This window comes from Gymnogyps californianus, chromosome 2 (genome assembly GCF_018139145.2).
Source record: "Gymnogyps californianus isolate 813 chromosome 2, ASM1813914v2, whole genome shotgun sequence".
NCBI lineage: Eukaryota > Metazoa > Chordata > Aves > Accipitriformes > Cathartidae > Gymnogyps > Gymnogyps californianus.
In genome coordinates, this window is record NC_059472.1 from 50,715,730 (window position 1) to 50,734,114 (window position 18,385).

The 18,385-nt window shown below is 41.2% G+C and overlaps 1 protein-coding gene across 6 annotated transcripts in view; it reads left to right on the forward strand.

Moving 5' to 3' along the window:
* ZNF521 (zinc finger protein 521) overlaps positions 1-18,385 on the forward strand; it is a 232,461-nt gene that overhangs the window by 212,846 nt on the left and 1,230 nt on the right. The window lies entirely within an intron of this gene.

Below are 18,385 nucleotides of genomic sequence, written 5' to 3' on the forward strand. Positions count from 1 at the left end.
AATAAGCACTCTGTTTGCATTTGAATAATTTCCCTGGTAGATCAGTTCAGTTCTCTTAATTGTCCATCCATTAATTTCTTGCTAATGTAGTTGATATCGATGACTGATTTTCTGTGCTAAACAGGAAGCACCACTTCTTCATTCTAGGACGCGTTCCTTCCTACAACTGCCCTGCTGTTAGCTACCAGTAGCTGCCGTTACATTATCTTTCATCTGGCCCAGAGCTGACAACAGATGGCCATCTCCGGGACTGCCATCAGCGTGACTTTATGAAGCATCCAGCTATGGTGTACTGAGGAGCTTCATGGCCAGTTCTGTGAATCTGCCTCCCTTCCCCCCACCCTGCTGCTGGCCCCCCTCACTCCATCCCCATGAATAAGCTCCTCATTCCTGGCTCCACTCTCCACTGGTTCTGCGGTTTCCCAATGAGTGATGGCACAACATTATCACTGAAAGTTTGTCGCTCGAGGTCTGGCCCCTCTTCCCTCCACAGCACTGGCAGAAGGTTGCCATGGCCCCTGTATACCCCAGCATCCTCGCCCCTCTATGGTTTTGGTGTACCAAAGCATAGGTAGAGGGGCTCGGTAGCAGCAAACCTGCCACCTCTTAAGATGTGTAGTCTGAACCCTACCTTCTTCCATCACAGAGCTTAGCTCAGTAGCCCTGCACCTCCTCAAGCTCCAGGGATTTGGAGAGAGGGGGGGATGTTTGTTCTTCGGTTTTTTAATGTTCCACAAGACATGCTGCCAAACCAAGATTGAGTATATTAAGTGTGAAGGAAGCTAAAATATCGATTAGAGACCCAAAGTGGAGAAAAGTACAAAATTCACAAGCATCCTGATTCCATTGACACGTTAGATCATTTGGAAAAGCTGTTTCAACTGGGTGGCTGCTGTGCATTTTGGAGAAAGATATATTGTTTGCTCTTGACAGAGTTTTCTAAAGCAAGGTACCTCCAGAGCTGAACCTGTATTTTAAGAGAAATTCACATTTGTATCCTTTATTGTGATATTTGCAGCAAGTCTACAGCTAGTAACAGTCTCTGCCCTCAAGCTATAAAGGAGTAAGGCTCCATTGTTGGAGAGAGAGCAGCCTTCTGTGTGAAAGGCTGAGATGTGGTAGGCAAGATGAATAGTGCTTAAAAGCAGTGCTTGCGGTGCTGTCATTTAGAACCGGAACACTGAGGATTTAAACGAAAGTGAAAGGCATGGTAAATGAATCCTTTAAAATTGGTCAAATTTTCAGCTGCCTGAAATAACAAGTTTTCTCCATTGATAGGTTCATTGAGTAGGAGGAAAGTTGGGAGGGGATGAATTCCCCTAGGGAGGAGGTGCAGATAGTTTGTGAAAACAAGGTGTGGTCAGTGATTCATAAAGAGACACATCCAGGAAACTCCAGTAAACAGCAATCTTGGCTCAAAAGTGGTGACTTTCCTTCTTTTTCTTTTTTTTTTTCCTTTTTTTTCTTTCTCCTTTTTTTTGGGGGGGGGGGCATCATTAGATTGCGCCATTCCAAACATTAGTCAAAAAGACTCAGATGCAGATGGCTACACAACTGGAGCTGTTCATTACAAAACCCCAACCAGGAGGAACAGCTTTTAGGTTTAGCTTTTCTACCTGTTATTGGGGTCAGGTGCACCATGCTTTGATCAAACTGAGGCTGAAATATAGTTTTGGATGGAAAAAGAGTGGATTTTTGCAGGCTCTCATGATTTTTTTTTTTTTAAGTTGAGCTTCCTTTGTGTTCAAAGCTGAAATTGAGTGTCCTCCACCCTGTTAACAAGAGAAGAGAGAAAGAGATGATTCAGTTCTTGTGAACCAGTACTGCTGAGTTACACAGATTTCTACATGCAGCTTTAGTTGTTTATCTGTATTGTCATAGTGTCATTTTGCAGCAGAATTGCTAGACACAGGCACTGATCATGGGTGTGTAAATCTGCTTGGGGATACTCTGTGTCAGTGAATACTCTGCTTCCCCCCCATGCTTCGTGTGTGTAGATGTGTGCTATGTAATATAAAGAACCTGTGATATTGTTAAATATTAGTAGTGCATTTTGCTTTGCTTTGCATTTGTAAAGGTGAAAGGTGATTGTGCAGGAAAATGGAACAGTATATTTGCTGTGAGACAGGCACTAAGAACTCTCTCCCATGCTCAGTTATAATTCATGACTGTACTGGTGGGAAGCCCTTATCCCTCTGTGGAGTTAATGCATCTCTACTGTAGCCTGCTGAGAGCACCCTGTGTCCCCTCCCACCATCTGTGCATTCACTTGCGTGCTTTCTGTCTCTCTCTTTACTGTGAGATCTCTTGGTGTTAAAACTGTCAGACTACTACTGCCTGGTAAAGGTGGCTTTACGATGTGTATTAATGTTGAATTGTCATTTAAAGGGTGAGGAGGTAGGAAAGGGATATGTTACCATTTGTTTTAAGCTCTTGTTAGAAAATGCTGACGAGCAAATAGACAGAAAGGTAGATTTGTTACTTCAAAGAGCAAACAGCTTTCAACAGCGTATAGAAATTGCCACAATGTAGGGTAAGAGCTATTGATGGCAAATGCATCTTTGTTCCTAATCTGGGCATATTTTGCTGTTTCTTGGTACAGTGGATCTCTGTTTCTCCATGTCAAGATCTGAACCAACGACATTGTAAACTGAATAATATTTATTTACCCATCAGCTGGCTTAGCTGACAACTATTTTATTTTCTACAAGTTGATCTCCTCTTTTAGCTGAAAAGCTCTCTTGCAGGCTGCAAGTTAATTGCTTCTATGCTACCTGAGACTTGAAATTCATGTGACCAAGTGCTATAAGCTAGCACAATCTTACTTGAATAGGTAGTGTACGAAGATTTTTTATTATTATTATTGCTGTAAGGCACTGTCAGAAGACCGGTGAGACTGTCTAGCTTCAAAAGAACTGAACTCAGTTCACAGAGGTTTGAGATGATGCTTTATCAACCTGGCACCTTACCACAATATTAGACTCAGAATATGGTTAAAAGACCATGTACTTGACTGTCACAGCAATATTAATTTGCAGTGTTTCACTGAATGTAATCTTGTGTAGTCTGTTGTTTGTATTCCTTTAAAACTTATAAATCAAATCCAGACCTGGAATACCAGTGTATGAACTTAACAGATGTTCTGCCATAAGGGACCTGCTAGGTTATAAACTGCAGAAATGATCTTTTTCTATTTCAGATTCCTAGCTTATTCCAGGGAGATTTAGGAACCACAGAAGTAAGGTGAAAGGTCACACGTTAGGACAGTAGCACCCACCCAGTGCTTGATGTTGGGTGTAATTGTCAGGAAATCCACCTCTAATCATTTTATTATTCAGTCATAGCATCCTGCCGAAGCTCCCGAGCAAAAGTAGGGCAAGAATGACTTCAGTAGCTCTGTGTCCAGGTTTTCTTACGTGAAAGATCACTTTGAGATGACACAGCTGAGTAGTCAGGCTGAAATCCTAGTTGGTATTTTATTAATTTTGCACCAAGATAAATCCTGAAATTCTGACAAACTCCATGACAGGTGAAATTCCTTCTTGCAGAATCTGCTCAGCAAGAGGCTGCTCATTTCGTTCTGTTCGGAGGCAGGCAACAGGAGGGCAGCTTTATAATCAGCCCTCAAAGGAGCCCCGGCCGCCCCAGAGCCTTGGACTGATTGAATAACTCCTGGGCCTCTTCCCCTAGGCCTCCATCAGCAGGGGTCCTGTGGAAAGCAATCTCCCGCAGACTGGCACTGAAGTGAGCTTTAAACTACTATTTTCTGCTCTCCAGAGGAGCCTGGAGTACTAAAAGATAGATGGACTGCAGATATTTTATGAGAAACTGTCAGAAGAAGAGCAGAGTAAATGTTTTTTTTCCTCCTTCTTTGAGTCACACGCTGCATCACTGTAGAATTTTTCCCAGAATCTTTTACACTGAAAGTTTGAAATTAATTGGTTGCTAACCTTAATTTCCCCCCTCCCTCTTCTTTTTCTTTTTTTCCCTTCCCTCTTCTTCTTCTTTTCCTTTTTTTTTTTTTTCCTCCCTTAAATATTCACTCGGAGGCCCTTTGCTTAACCACAGTTGCAGAAAATCAGTACCATTTGCACTGAAATATTTATAATGACAGAATGAAAAATTGGATTCATTTTCTGGCCTGTAGCCGAACAGTCTGCAACTTTGTGCAGCATTGTTTAGCATCTCTCATTCCTTCCTTTCATTGGGGTCGTTTTCAGACACACACGCACGCACTGCCCATGCTTCAGAGGAATGCTTAGCAAAACACAGAGCCATTTTTAATCTCAGCCTTGAGAAAACAACTTGTCTCTAACCTTGCCACCATTTGTGGGGGGAAGCAAAGGGAGGGTCCCCGGGAAGCGTGTAGAATCCCTCTTCCAGGAGAGATTATAGAGGATGACATGCAGTAATCTGTCCTTTATAGCAAAGCAACGTACAGCTGGAATTCAGCAAGTTGCTTCGGTGTGTTGCAGGGGAGGCAGGGTGGACTTAGCACCAGGCTGGATAGCAGGATCTCTCCAGTAATCCCTGTTCTGCCACCAGTTCCCTCTGTGGCCTTGGGAAACTCATTTGCCCACGAAGGCGGAGGTTGTCAAAAGCCCCCTTTTGTGCATGAACACAGACTGTGCCTGTGAAAATGCCCTGTGCTTCTTTGCACTTCCAGAAAACAGAGGATGCTGGAACTGTACATACTTACTTCCCTCGCAGCAATGGTGTGAAGGTGAAGTGGTTGATGTTTGCAAAGTGCTTTGAAAATGAAAGTGCAGATCCTGGGGCTCCAATTTGCATCCCCTGCCAGTATAAAAGGTACCTTAGTCAGACAGCCAAGGATTCCCTCAGTATGCAGCAATTCCTGTTTATTTTGCTAGCTGGTTCTGTATCACTCCCTTTTGGTCCTCACAGGCATGTCTCAGACTCCGATGAATTCCAGGGATTTTTAATTGATATAACAATCCTCTGGGGGCTATTAGGAGCTGGCATAAGTTCGGGCAGCCTTATGAATGCTTTAACGTGCACTGAGGACTATAGTGTCCCAAGATTTGAATGTTTAGGCCACATGGATTTACAAAAATATACAGTGATTGTATAGGAATTAGTCTGAAAATGTACACAATTTAGCAGAGAATGCTAAGTCTCTGCAGATGTCAGACTGTTGTGCAGAAATTAATAGAGAAATATATCTATGAAAAGCGGTGATTTCAAAAACCCTTAGAAATGATTCTCTGGTGAGTTCTGTAGACTGTCTTGACAATTGCGTTAGTTTCTGGAAAAGCCCTGTGGCCAAAATCTTAATCCCTAATGCCTAAAAAGAGGTACCTTGAGATCATACTGGGTCCCCTAAGGAAGTGGGTTGGGTGCGGGGGTCAGATTCTGCAAGGTGTTGAGAATCTCCTGAAAACGTAGGTGCCAGAAATTGCCTATCAAGGTCCAAAAATGTTGTCTTGCTGACTTCACCCGTATCGAATTTACGACATAGCTCTATTGCTGATTGATAGCAGGTATCTGTGTATAGTACTAAATTCTGATCTCTATTCCACATCACTCCTCTGAGCACAAATTTTTTATTTATTTGGTTTCTTCTGTTAAAGCTTCAAAATGTGGGCTCCTTCTCAGTGGTCTTAGGAGCACAGCCCGAGCACGTGCGCCTATAAGCAGTAGGAAGGGACGGACATCTGCTGTAAGCATCACTACAGCTCAGTTAACACTGCACAGCGTTCTGTAGTTCGTGAGCAACGCATACTTTTATCATTCAAAAGTTTCTTACCAACTTGCAGATTTGCCTTTTTACCGTGTTCCCCAAGATAGTTTGACAGGTCAGCCTGAAGTGATGAGTGTTCTGACACAAACTGCATTGTGTCTTAGAAATTTTGCCTGCAGTTGTTTTACTGTAGTATTGCTTTGATTTGAAAAGGAACTTTCTACAAAAAGTGGTGTGTTTTAGGATATAACAAAAAAAATTCTAATATTGTGCTGCACGTATTACAGAGATTTTCTGCTTAGCCCTTATTATTGCTTTCTGTGTTTTCTTTTTTTTCTTCACGTATGTAAATGGAGAACAGTATAATTTTTGTAATTTTTAACAGTTACTGAGAAGCAAAAATAATAGAAATGAAAAACAATGTGAGCTTTAATTGCAAATATTACATATGTTTTTAAACTGACATTTTGAAAGCAGATTGCCCTGACAATTTAATGACATTTTAAGGGAAGCCATAGCCCCAGAGTAGGCTCTTTCAAATCCAGAAGTATTTCCTTGGTTGAGCTGACCAGAACACAAATATACAGGTGTGTAAAATGCCTCAAGATGCTGAAAAGATTTGCAGGGACAATAGACTATAGACCACAGAGAATTGACAGTACAGATCTAATGGGACGGTGCAACTGTTACTGAACATTGGGGACCATAAGAGTAGCCCCCAAACAAATGTTTTATCTCATTGTTGAAGACAATACCTTTCTGGGAAAGCTGCTTTCTCTGCGGGCCTGAACCGTTGTGTTGGGTTTGTTTTTCTGTTTGGAGTGCCAGTCTGTTTACTAAAGTTATTAGTTTATAAATTTTGCCAAGGTAAAGTAACTGTGAGAGCTTTAAATTAGAATAAGTGCCACTTCTGTGTGGCAGGTTCCTTTGAGGGCTGATTAGAAGGGAGGCCTCCTGTTGCCTGCCCCTTTATGCATGGCACTATTGCTGTGGGTACTTGTTTATAGCTTACCTTTGAATTCATGTAAGTGTGCACTGTGGTATGATGAATCGCCCTCCGATAGCAAAGATTCTGCTTTTTTTTTCTGGGATCAAGCTAATACTTCACTTTAAAGAGTTATTTTAATTAGGTGGGGTTTATTGTAATGAATTAAAATTAACTTGGAGTAGCAAATTATATAAGACTGCGAGGGTTATAGATTAGCCTCACCATAGCTACAGCACATCTTTTTGTAAAGGAATTAAAGTTCTGTATTTCAGACACCTTGGCACTAAACATAGACAGCAAATGAGTGTAAGTGTTGTCTCCAGTTATTTTCCTCCTAAATGTGATGCTTTTCACTCGATCAGAAGATTGCCACACTAAAAAACAGTCCTCATGGGCAACCAGGGGTGAAAGCAGCAGCTGCATGAGGCTGGATCCCCTAGCAGGAGATAGCCTAGGAGACAGGAGTACCACAGTATCACAAGCCAAACCCAGAGGTGAGGGGGGGCATTTCTTCGACTGTCAGTGCAGGGTCAAGGCAGGATCTAATGACATGTCTGACTTGCAACGTGTCACTGGCCAGCTGTGTGACAGGAAACAGAATGACCAACCTCAAAGAATGACATTTAGTAGGAGGATACTTCTTCCCTCATGGGGAGGAAGGAAAAAGGCATAAAAAGATGCTTCTTTGTGTAATAGTTCTTGTTGCAGGGGGGGAAGTATTAAAACATAGGTGTTGGACTTCACTGTCTTCCCCCTTTTATAGGTTCTGAAAACAGGAGAAAGTGAGAGTAAAATTCCTCCCATTTAGCTGTGGTCACATTTCACACTTCTTTTACACAAATGCAAGTGACAACAAAACAGAAGACAATGGAGAATCCAGACTTTTGCATTTTACAACCAACAACCACAATGACAAACATAAAATTTTATTGTCCTGGTACCACATGTCAGTAAATGCTCCAGATTTATTGATTTACAGTGTGTGTCCTTACAAAATTTAGAGAAGTAGTGACTTTGTTATAAAGGGCAAAATAACATTCTGGTCTCTCTAAAAGTCACATTTACAACATGGAGTTTTTTGGACTGAAAAGGGGGGAACTCAGATGAGGTTGCTCTAAGAACAAAATGTTTCAGCATAGGGTTCTTAGCTATCTAACTATTTACCAGCTATGAAGGGATAAAAATTGTCCTTATTTTCTTTTCCAACAAGTAGATTTGTAATTCACACACACACCAAGCCTGCCACATAAGCACTGTCCCAGTTCCCACTGTTCCTTGTTTGAAGAACTGTAGGAATAAGGACTATAAGATGTCCAAGATGGGCTGGCACAGTAACCAGTTGTGAGGGAAGTCAGAGAGCAAAAGCCGTGGGGGCCTTTGCTTATCAGCTCAGAAATCTTTGGCCGTTACCATCAAATCTGCTCAATCTGGCTTTCCTTGCAAACTGTCTTGAAGGAAAAAGATGCACCAGTGTGCAACAGAGTTTGGGGCATTTAGAATAGGAGGAGAGCTAGCAGAATTCCATAGTTTTTCCTTTTCTTTCCTACACATTTTAAAATTGACACGCCATGGACGAGGGGACGTATTTTCCCTTGTGTTCCTGATTTCGGGATCCAAAATATGCACAAGTCCACTTACGCGTTCTCTTAATTGGGTGTATGTACGCTTATTGGCTGGATAACTACCAAATAGGATTTCCATGTACAAAAGCCAGTTTTGGTGATTTTAAAACTGGGCTGGTTCAGGGTTTGCTTTCAGCTGACTGAAAACAGTGTTAGTCGCTTTGAGTTAATCTCAGGCTGATCCATATCCTCCAGTGTGCTGAGTGCTGTTGTACAAGGCCCCATGCACCGGCTGGCAATGTGTGGGGAATCCAGATTCCAGGCTGTCCCTTTGTCACCTGGCAAGCACAATACCCAGTGTTATGTCACAAGGTAGGGAGGTGAACTCGGCGATCAATACAAATGTGGGATGCGTCTGTCCGTATAATAGTGCAGACAAGTTACAGCGCTTTTCTTGCAGGCTGTATCAAGAAACTTGTAATTTCACTTGTAATTTTGTTCAAAGGAATTCTTGTACATGCACCTGTGGAAAACTGGGAAGGATCATTGTTTTAAAGGTTGCCCTTTGCATATAAATCACAGCTCTCTGTGCTTGCCCATTTTAATTGGGTGACCTTTTGAATCCTATGGACAGGAGCTTAAATTCTGGACCTGCCAGTTAGTTTAAGATTTGAAATCAATTCATGATCTAGCAGTTACTCTGCTTTAAATCAGAGAGCCCAGAATGGAAATTTGAGAAGAAGAAGTTCCACTTGGAAGATTCTTTCTCACAACTCATAGAAAACTTCATTGCAGACCAAACAGATGTGTGTAAAATCCAGATTCATTTGTCAGTTTAATCCCTGAAAAGACCTATCAGGATTCGGTGAGTATGAGAGAAACAAGAGGAGCAGGAAACATGTAATGTTTCCAACAGGACATTTCTGTGCAATTATCAATTTAAGTTTCCATTATTTGTCACTAATTACTGCACTGAGCTGTTAAATATTTAGTAGTAGTTTGTTTAATTGAGTTTGACCTATAAAGGAATCTGTACATAGCATAGCTCCAGTTCCAGGAGCCAGTTCCTCACTCCCAGCTAGGCAAATTTGTATTCACGTAAGATGAACACGTATTGTCAGACAAGGGTTTTGTTTTTGTTGTTTAGGTTTGTTACCTCTCTCTCCCCCACACAGATTTATTTGTCTTTAAGGTATCTAAAATTAGAGCACGAAGTAGGAGTGCTGCTTGTGGATGTAAAATGGGAGGGAGGTCAAACTTAAACTTGTTTACAGATGTTGTAGTTTAGAAAGCACCAGCATGATAAATTAAACATAACAAAGAAAAAAAATGAAAGCAGAGCAACAACTAGCCCATGAACACATGTGTCTGTAAAACACTGACTTAATCCCTGAATATCTTATTAGGCAGTATTGCCTATCAAAGCTTGTTGTCCCCTGTTACTCCGTTGTACAATAGCTGCAGATAAATCTGGATTTGTTCAGCTTTGGGTTCTGCTTGCTCTTTGCCTAGCTGTGTCTGACAGGGTGAAGAGATTTCTGGCTGTGGCCTCTGCAGAGGGTGTGCAAGAATCAATCAGTACATGAGCAATGTTCACTTTTGTTCTAAACCCTACAGGCCTGGCTCTATTCTTACTTGTCCCTGTCTTGAAAATCCCTTGATTTCAGAGGAGTTTCTCTTAATTTATACCAGGGTAATCATAACCATATTGTAAAGTAATAAGACTTTTGATATATTTCTCAGAAGTGCCTCCTTTTGCCTTTTTGGTTTAAGCTGTTATTCCCACTTAACGTACAATTTTCTTATTGGGGAAGGATCCTTGTGTATTAATTTCAAACATTTGCAGTATCACAAAAGCCTTGTTTTTCTACAAACAAGACTTAGGCCTGGATCCTGATTAGCAGTACAGCCTCTTTGCAGCATAAGAGAACAGGAAGGTTTCCCAGTTTCAATGAATTGCTGTGAACATGTCCTAACCATTGGCCTCTCTCCCCATCACCATCATCTTACCGTTTATGGGGGTAATACATGCACCATGCCCGTGCAGCCAGGCACACCTTGCCTGAAATGGAAGAGGTTGTTGTAAGTTCCATTGCATTTCAATAAACACCAAACAGGGTAAGGGAGGCTTATGGAAGGCTATTGCCTGGCACCATAGGTTAAAACAGCCTTGGAGCTACTCTGATTTATGTCAGAGGCTTAACGAGGAGCCCTCTGCCAATGCTCATAATGACGAAGGTGCAAGGATGGTGAACAGACAGCTGTGTTTGTGTCTGTTCTCTTCTGGTGACAATGATGAAGGTCTTATTTGCTGTACCTAGGAACATATGTCATTCTTTTCCATACAACAACTCTATGATATATGTACTCACATATAATAATGAATCCAAAAGGAATCATTGACATTTTACTAGTGACTGACTGGAAGTCTGAAGAAAAATAGATAGCAGGGGTTTTGGTTTGGTTTGGGTTTGGGTTTAATTTTAAGTTTGCATCCCTGAGAACATGCTATCCAATTTGAGATTTTTTTATGGGTAGGTTTTCTCTGGCCCAGCTGGAAATGCTTGAGTAGAAGAACCAGAATATTGAGAGTTTCACAAAAATATGATACAGAGTACGATTAGCAGTCATACCATTTCAGAGACATTAATATAATATCAAATCACATAGCTTAGGTGAACTAATTTATATGAATAACTGCAATTCAATGTAGACTTTCCTAAATTATCATTGTCAACAGTGGTCAGTCATGACCTAAAATGACCATTTAATTGGCCATCATGTCTGAGAACAGACCTGATTCTCAAAGGCTGGTAAACATCAGCTCACCACACATAAGTGGTATTTATGGGAACATAGATTCTCTTGGGCTTTGGCCCTTTCTTTGTTGTGGAAATAGCTCTGTTTTAGTTCAGATCAAATCCTTATTTCCTTGGGAATCTCAAGTTTCAGAGACTGTATTTTGTTAGGTCTATGCTGGTGATCAAACTTGCCCTGGATGAAACTCCATGCCTACTTTAGTGCATTTAAAAATTCATTGGTACTCCACCTGCTCAGCCAGCTGCACTGCAGTACTGGAGGTGCTGGTGGCAGGGACACCTTGCCTGGAATTTTTTCTGTTCTGTCCAGAACGCCGAAGTCTCCATTTGGCTTCCTACTTTTCACCTATGAAAAACTATTAGTCATCTCCTTTCCAGCTCCCTCCTTCACTCAGGATAAGTGTGACCATTGAAATCTGAATATATATTCATTTTTGTGTCAGAAACATTGTAATTCCTGGGATGAAACACATCAGAAACATTTGTTAGTTCCAAGATTTCAGATATAACAATTAAAGTTAATTTCTTGTAGCTTCTGTTTTATGAAAGTCTCCTGGTTTAACCCAGCAGGCAGCTAAACACCACACAGCCGTTCGCTCACTCCCCCCACCCCGCAGTGGGATGGGGGAGAAAATCAGAAAAAAAAAAAGTAAAATTCGTGGGTTGAGATAAAGACAGTTTAATAGGACAGAAAAGGGAGGGGAAGTAATAGTAATAATAATAATAATGATGATAAAAGAATTAGAATATACAAAACAAGTGATGCACAATGCAGTTGCTCACCACCCGCCAACCAATGCCCAGCCAGTTCCCAAGCAGTGGCCCTGGCCAGCTTTCCCCCTAGTTTATATGCTGACCATGATGTCATATGGTATGGAATATCCCTTTGGCCAGGTTGGGTCAGCTGTCCTGGCTGTGTCTCCTCCCAACTTCTTGTGCCCCCCAGCCTACTCGCTGGCAGGCCAGTATGAGAAGCTGGAGAGTCCTTGACCACTGCTTAGCAACAACTAAAACATCAGTGTATTACCAACATTATTGTCATCTTAAATCCAAAACACAGCACTATACCAGCTACTGGGAGGAAAATTAACTCTATCCCAGACGAAACCAGGACAGAAAGGAAGGGAGGGGCCTGGGAGGGAAAATAATCTATGGTCACATCATCTGTTGATGAGCTTCAACTGAAGTTGCTCTTTTTGTATTTCACATATGTGAAAAATATGGAAATGTTTACAATCTGAGTGTTCATAGATCCTCTGTCAGTACAATTAAGGATTATAGCGTAGAACGGACCTAGATATGTCCCTAACCTTCAGTTAATTCATTTGATGGAGGTGGACTCTGGAAGTGGTTACCCTCACTGTGGGAACACAAATCCCACCTATACTACATTTTTACCTGTATAGCAACTGAGCCTGAGAAGCCTGTGGAACAGAATCTTCTTAATTGCTTGCAGCAGCAGTGGAGCCAGGGCCTTAATGTTTTGGGGCATTGAAAGTAAGTTTACTGCTTTCAGATGCTTTGAAATGGCCCAGATATTCTACTGAAACCAGCTCCTCACTATGCAGATTTGGTTTCATGTGTGATTTGGGGCTGGCTGAGCCTCTTCTTCTCCTGGGATGAACATCAGGAAAAAAAATCCTAACCCTGAGGTCTGTGAAGCTGTGAAATAGTCTCCCAAGAGGAGCATTGGAAGCTCTAATTAAAATTGGACTGGGCAAAACACTTGAAATTACACTATAGGCAATAATCCAACACTGGCAAGATGGGTGGAGAAAACGCCCTAATGGGTCTTTTCTGTCTTTAAATTCTATGAATTCTTGTTCTTCTCTTTTATTATGCTGTTTCACCTTTTTCTTTAATGGTGACACAGTGTCATCTAGAAAGTATTCTACGATGCTATTGTGAACTGAGTAAGATTATGTTAAATGTCAAAAGAAAATGCAACAGTTTCTCTGCAGGTTCACAGTGATTATATGGAGACAAGAAAAAGAGAAACTAAGCGAGAGACATCAGTGCAGTGTTTCTGATCTGTAAGACAGCGGCAGATGCCTGTGATATACATGTTTATCATTGTGACATTACATTTCATATTCTCTGCTTATGAAGAATAACCACATTCCACCAAACCTAACACAGGTGTGGAAAAGTCATTTACTGTAACTGTGTACATCACTCAGATTGCTGGAGACATCTTCTATCCAAATGTTTCAAATATCCCCAAAGACCTGGACTAAATAATATCTTTTTACATCTTAATTTATAGTATGTATTTAATCTTAGTATCTCACAAATCTAAATATCTCATCAATTTAGTCTTGGGCATAATCATATTACAGTTTACCAGGAAAGAACCCTGCCACAATATAGTGGGGCTTTGTCAAGAAACTCTGTGCTGCAGTACTGAAGCAGCACAAGTTTGAAGAAAGGGTATAAAAATAAACCTTTTCTGAGATTTTTCTTATAGTTATGTCTGAGTAAGTTTCATTTATTTGTTTTTGGTGTTACCACTTAACACTCCTCTTCCCTCCTCCCCACACCTTTGCACATGATATAGTACTTCAGCAGTGTCCAATGCAGAGCTTTCTGCATGAGAGGTCTTATATCATGACAAGCAGTTAAGTAACAAAGCATCAGACTATAGTTCTGGAAACCACGTTGACACTGTGAAACTGCAGTTTTGTTTTGTCATTACCACTGCACTTAAGGTTTTACTAGGCTTGCCTTTTCCACAAGCCTTTCTTTCTTCCCCTTTGGTTCTGGAAAATCCAACATCCTCTTGTTAGCTGCAGACAGTTTGAAAAGTATGGTGCAGGGTAAGAAGTTGGAATAAAAAGAAGGGAAGAGAAGCAGAAAATCTTGATTAGAAAGTATAATTTAATAGAACGTGTATTGAACCAAATGTATTGATTAATGTGGAAGATATAGTACTTATATTGATTCAAACTAGAGATTTAGTACTAAAAGCTGTAAGCCAAAAAGCTGTTGCAGATTGCTACAAAAGTCAGTTTAATGCTGTCCTTGAGAATGCCTTCACAAAGAAATTCTTCTAATGTTTGAGGAGTAGGTAGAATGCGGTATATGTCAGTTTGATCCCGGAGGGTTTTATTTTGTACTCTAATAGCTGTTACGAGCCTACATTATATCCAAGGAGTAATTTTCCTTAGGGGTGCCCAGCTCGCTTTGTGTCAATATTCTAGCATTTTAAGTCACGTACAGTATATGCTTCTGGGAACAGTGCAGGAGCCAGCCAGACTCATAATGGTCTGCATTCATTAATAAAGGCAGAAGCTTCTGTCCCTCCATTGCCCACTGCAGGGATGCCTCCCTGGTCTTCAGGGACCCGTACAGACACATTTAAAGAAAGCTTTATTTTGAGTGGGCAGGAGATGAAATGCAGGACTTGCAGGCATTTCCTAAGTCAGCTATATGCCCGAGCACAGGGGTGACCTTAATGGGTCAGAGAAGAATGCAGGTCAAAAGACTTATTATCCAGCCTGTTGGAAACCAATTGCTTTTGTTAAAAAAAAATTGTAGCGCTTAAAGGTTGATAGTAATGTAGAGTTCTGTTTTACAACCTGGAACTGTATTGCAGTGCAGTGGGGTGCATTTTTTTTTTTAATGCAAAAAAATACAAGATGATCTGTAATGTACACAGATAAAGGGTTCCAGATAAGTGATAGCATGTAGGGTACCATAATTACTTAATCAGTGATGATTGATTACTCATGTTTGTGTTCTTGAACTAAGGAAAAAATAACATGCTGCTGTGGTACTGTTACCATCTGTTGAAATAATGCGTCTACATTTCATCTTTATATTTCTTCACGTGTACCCTCTTTGCACTGTTTGTCAGGTACAACCGTGTCTTGTTTCATCTAGTCATAAAAAACAGAAGTCCCATTTAAATTGAATGCAACCGCAGTTCACATTAAAGATTCTAATGGGCTAGTGAGTCTATGGCTATCTGTGGATATTTTTTTCATCGTTAATTTTGATGCTGTGGGTGGGAACTTTTTGCTAGCTAATACTTCTCACGTTCTATCTGAAACACAAAGACATTAACCAGACAACAAAAAGTATTACTACCTCTTTTGTCTCGAGCATTTCTGCAAAGAAACCTTTTTATATTTTTTTGCTGAGGAGATTCTTCCACCCAGTATTATTGTGAAATCTTGGCATGTTTTTAACTCCTTAACACTAACAACAGGGATATCTCAAAGCATTTTCATCCAGAAAAGTCATGGCATATAATTTTATAGCAGTTCAAGTAACAGTTGGGATTCTGGATTCTGCTAACAGAAATAATTATCTCTAGGAACAGGGCAAATGCATTTTAAGAGTTTATTTTGCTTGTGAAATATATTGAATTCAGGTTTTCCCAGGTAATATACTTGCTTTCCAGATAATACTGAGACAGAGAAATTGGGGATGTAGGAGTTTTCCTGGCTTGGTTTGTGTCTAATGCGGTAACAAATGCAGTGACACACACACCTCCTGCTTCGCTGTTCCTCCATTTTGTGCATGCAAAGCTTGCATTTGTGTTTGCAAACTAGTTTCTCCTCATGAAATCACAGCTCTTGGAAATGTTAACATAGCTATTGCTGAAGTCCAGGAAAGATTATGTTAAGAAAAAATATTTTTCCCTTTCCATGGCTAAGTAGGAAATTGAAATTTTTGCTTCATAGGGAGACTACCTCATAATTAAACAGATGTGTTTATGTGCAATCAAATTTGGGGGAGGCAAAGAAGGGAAGCATATGATATCTCCTGTACTTAGTTAAATGACTTCTCTTTGGCAAGTGGAAGTCCTAATTGCTCCGAACTCAGGCAAACTAGTTTGAAGTTTCTGGAGGAGGCGTGTTTCAAGCTCGTGTAGTGTGTCTTTAGTGAAGGGCAGCGTGCTCTCCGAGCTGCACAGGGGATCTCGACTGTAATATTGTGCTCTCCCTGGGTGTACCGCACTCCCGTGTCCCTGCCGTGTCCCTGCCGTGTCCCTGCCGGCGGGAGCTCCAAATTCTGCTTTCCCCGCCTGCCTGAACTCCCACTGCCGGGGAGGCGGGGAGCTCGCTGCACACAAGGCAAAGAGACTATCAGAGTCGAGATCTGCTGTGTGGATAATGGAGGAGAATTTTTGCCCTAAATTTTTAAACACAACACCCCTCATAAAAACAACAACAGTTCATAACTGGGATTAATGTTTGCAATTTTCAGTCACTTAGACGTGGGGTCTCCAATAGATGGCTTTTGGTGGAGTGGAATATGGCTCTCTGTGGGATTACAGAATTTTCCTCCTTTTCTTATCTCTCTCCTCCCATCCTTCGCCTGCTTGTCTTGTCAGTGTTATGCTTCTGAAGTGCTTCCACTTTGTATTTTTTTGCCACTTAGCCAAACAGGTATTTCTCCCTAGTCCCTCATGTTTGGGGAGCCTTAATTACTTTGGAAACCATGTTTTGTTTTGACTGTTTACAGTAAGGATAGTTGCCTTTTTAAGGGCTAAACTGCTCAAAGCATTTCCTCATGTTCGTGTCCTGCCCTGTCTATTTTTCTCTGCAACACTTGGTTTTTTCTGTTATCTCTTCATTATCTCTAGAGAATCTCATTTTGCACCAGGACGCAGGAGTCAGGGACACGGAGAGCAGGGGCAAGTCAGTCCTTATGCCGTGTTTTATTTTGTCTCCTTCATATTTGGGCCTTTTTTAATCAGAAATGTCATTGCAGCCAGAGTTACAGCTACACTTAGTAAAACACCTTTTGACTGCTTCATATGCAACTGTTCATCCAGCCTCAAACTGATAATGCATTTTTCACTTAGTGAAAAGAAATAAAAAATGGGCGTGACTAACATGCTTGCTCTCAGTAGATTAGAAACAACCCCCCCCAAATATCTCTCTGCAATGTAACAACTGGTATATGACTTCACCTACTCAGAAGCAGTGAAAAAATCAGAATTCAGGCTGCCACCCCATATTTAACTTGTCCTGTTGTTTCTAGGTACTGCAGGGCCTCCAATAAGCCTGTGGTGTTGTGCTGTAAGTGCTGCAATAAATGGACACAACAGGATGACAAAAGGGCTGACTGTCAGGCTTAACTCTTAATTTCCTTGCTTTTGTGGTTTAAAGTCAGAGCCCATTACCTGTGACCAGCCAACATTTTCGTCTGCAGCTATTGTTACTGCTTTACAGCATTTTGAAATTATTTTATGGGAAGGATAAGAAGCTAGATGAAATCCAGTGGTAGAGTGTATTTTTTTAACACTCTCTGGCCTTGGACAGTCTGGAATTCCTGCCATCAGCATTAAATCATTTTGTATTCACATCTGGAAATTGCATCTTTGAGTGTCACTGGGTCATTTTCCTTTAATCTTGAGAATGGCACTACATTAAAAATTCCTCAGTCTTACTGTAAGATCCTTTCCTTGCCAAATGTCCCATGAACTATTGTTTGTGTGCGTGCGCAGTTTAGGGAGAGAGAAGGAGGAAGGGAGGGAGAACTATCAGGCTGGTCTGCAGTCACGCTGTATTTCACATTTGTTTCACCAAGGCTGTTCTCATGTGCCTTTTCATGGGTGGCTCTGGAGGGTATGGTTCAGTGGATGTTCACTTCGTTGAAAATGATGACTGTCTTTTGGGAACAGGTTCATCCTGAAGTGCGTTAGTCCAAAGGGCTTTTAAGACAGATTAACTTAATAAAGCAGAGTGAAGGGACTGGACATGCTGGGAGCAAATTACAGGAGGTGACACCCCTGCCCTCTGGGTCACTGGCCCAAATCTGGCCCAGATTACTAAGGGGAAAATTCATCACTAATCAGTGGCTGCCTTGTTGTCTGAGAACTAGCATTCACAGACCTTTTCCAGGTATCTGTGGATCCAGCGTACATTGCAAAAGACTTAACACATATTAGATTGGATCCTTGCTCTTAGCTCGATGCTTCTGAAGCATCTGAGCCAGTGCAGGCATTGAAATAGCCTCTCTCATCCCTAAAAGTGGTCTGCACGATTAGAGCAGTGGTAGGAAAGAGGTGGAAACTTGTGTTTGCTGCTGGATTTGATGATTACTCATACGAGAAAGGAGAATTTCAGACTCTGAAGTCCACGCTGTGTCACCTCACATAAGGCACTGCATTCACTTGAGGAAAAATACCTGTGGTTTTTGGTGACTGAAGGAAGGGCTGTGGCAGCCCCTCCTGTTTTCTCATCAGTCTTTGAGCTCTCTGCTAGGCACAGAATGACTCTTAGCAGAATATACTGTGCCATACTGTTTAGGGGGAAATAGGTTTTAATGCAATAAACCATTTGAAGTGGTGCCACAGTCT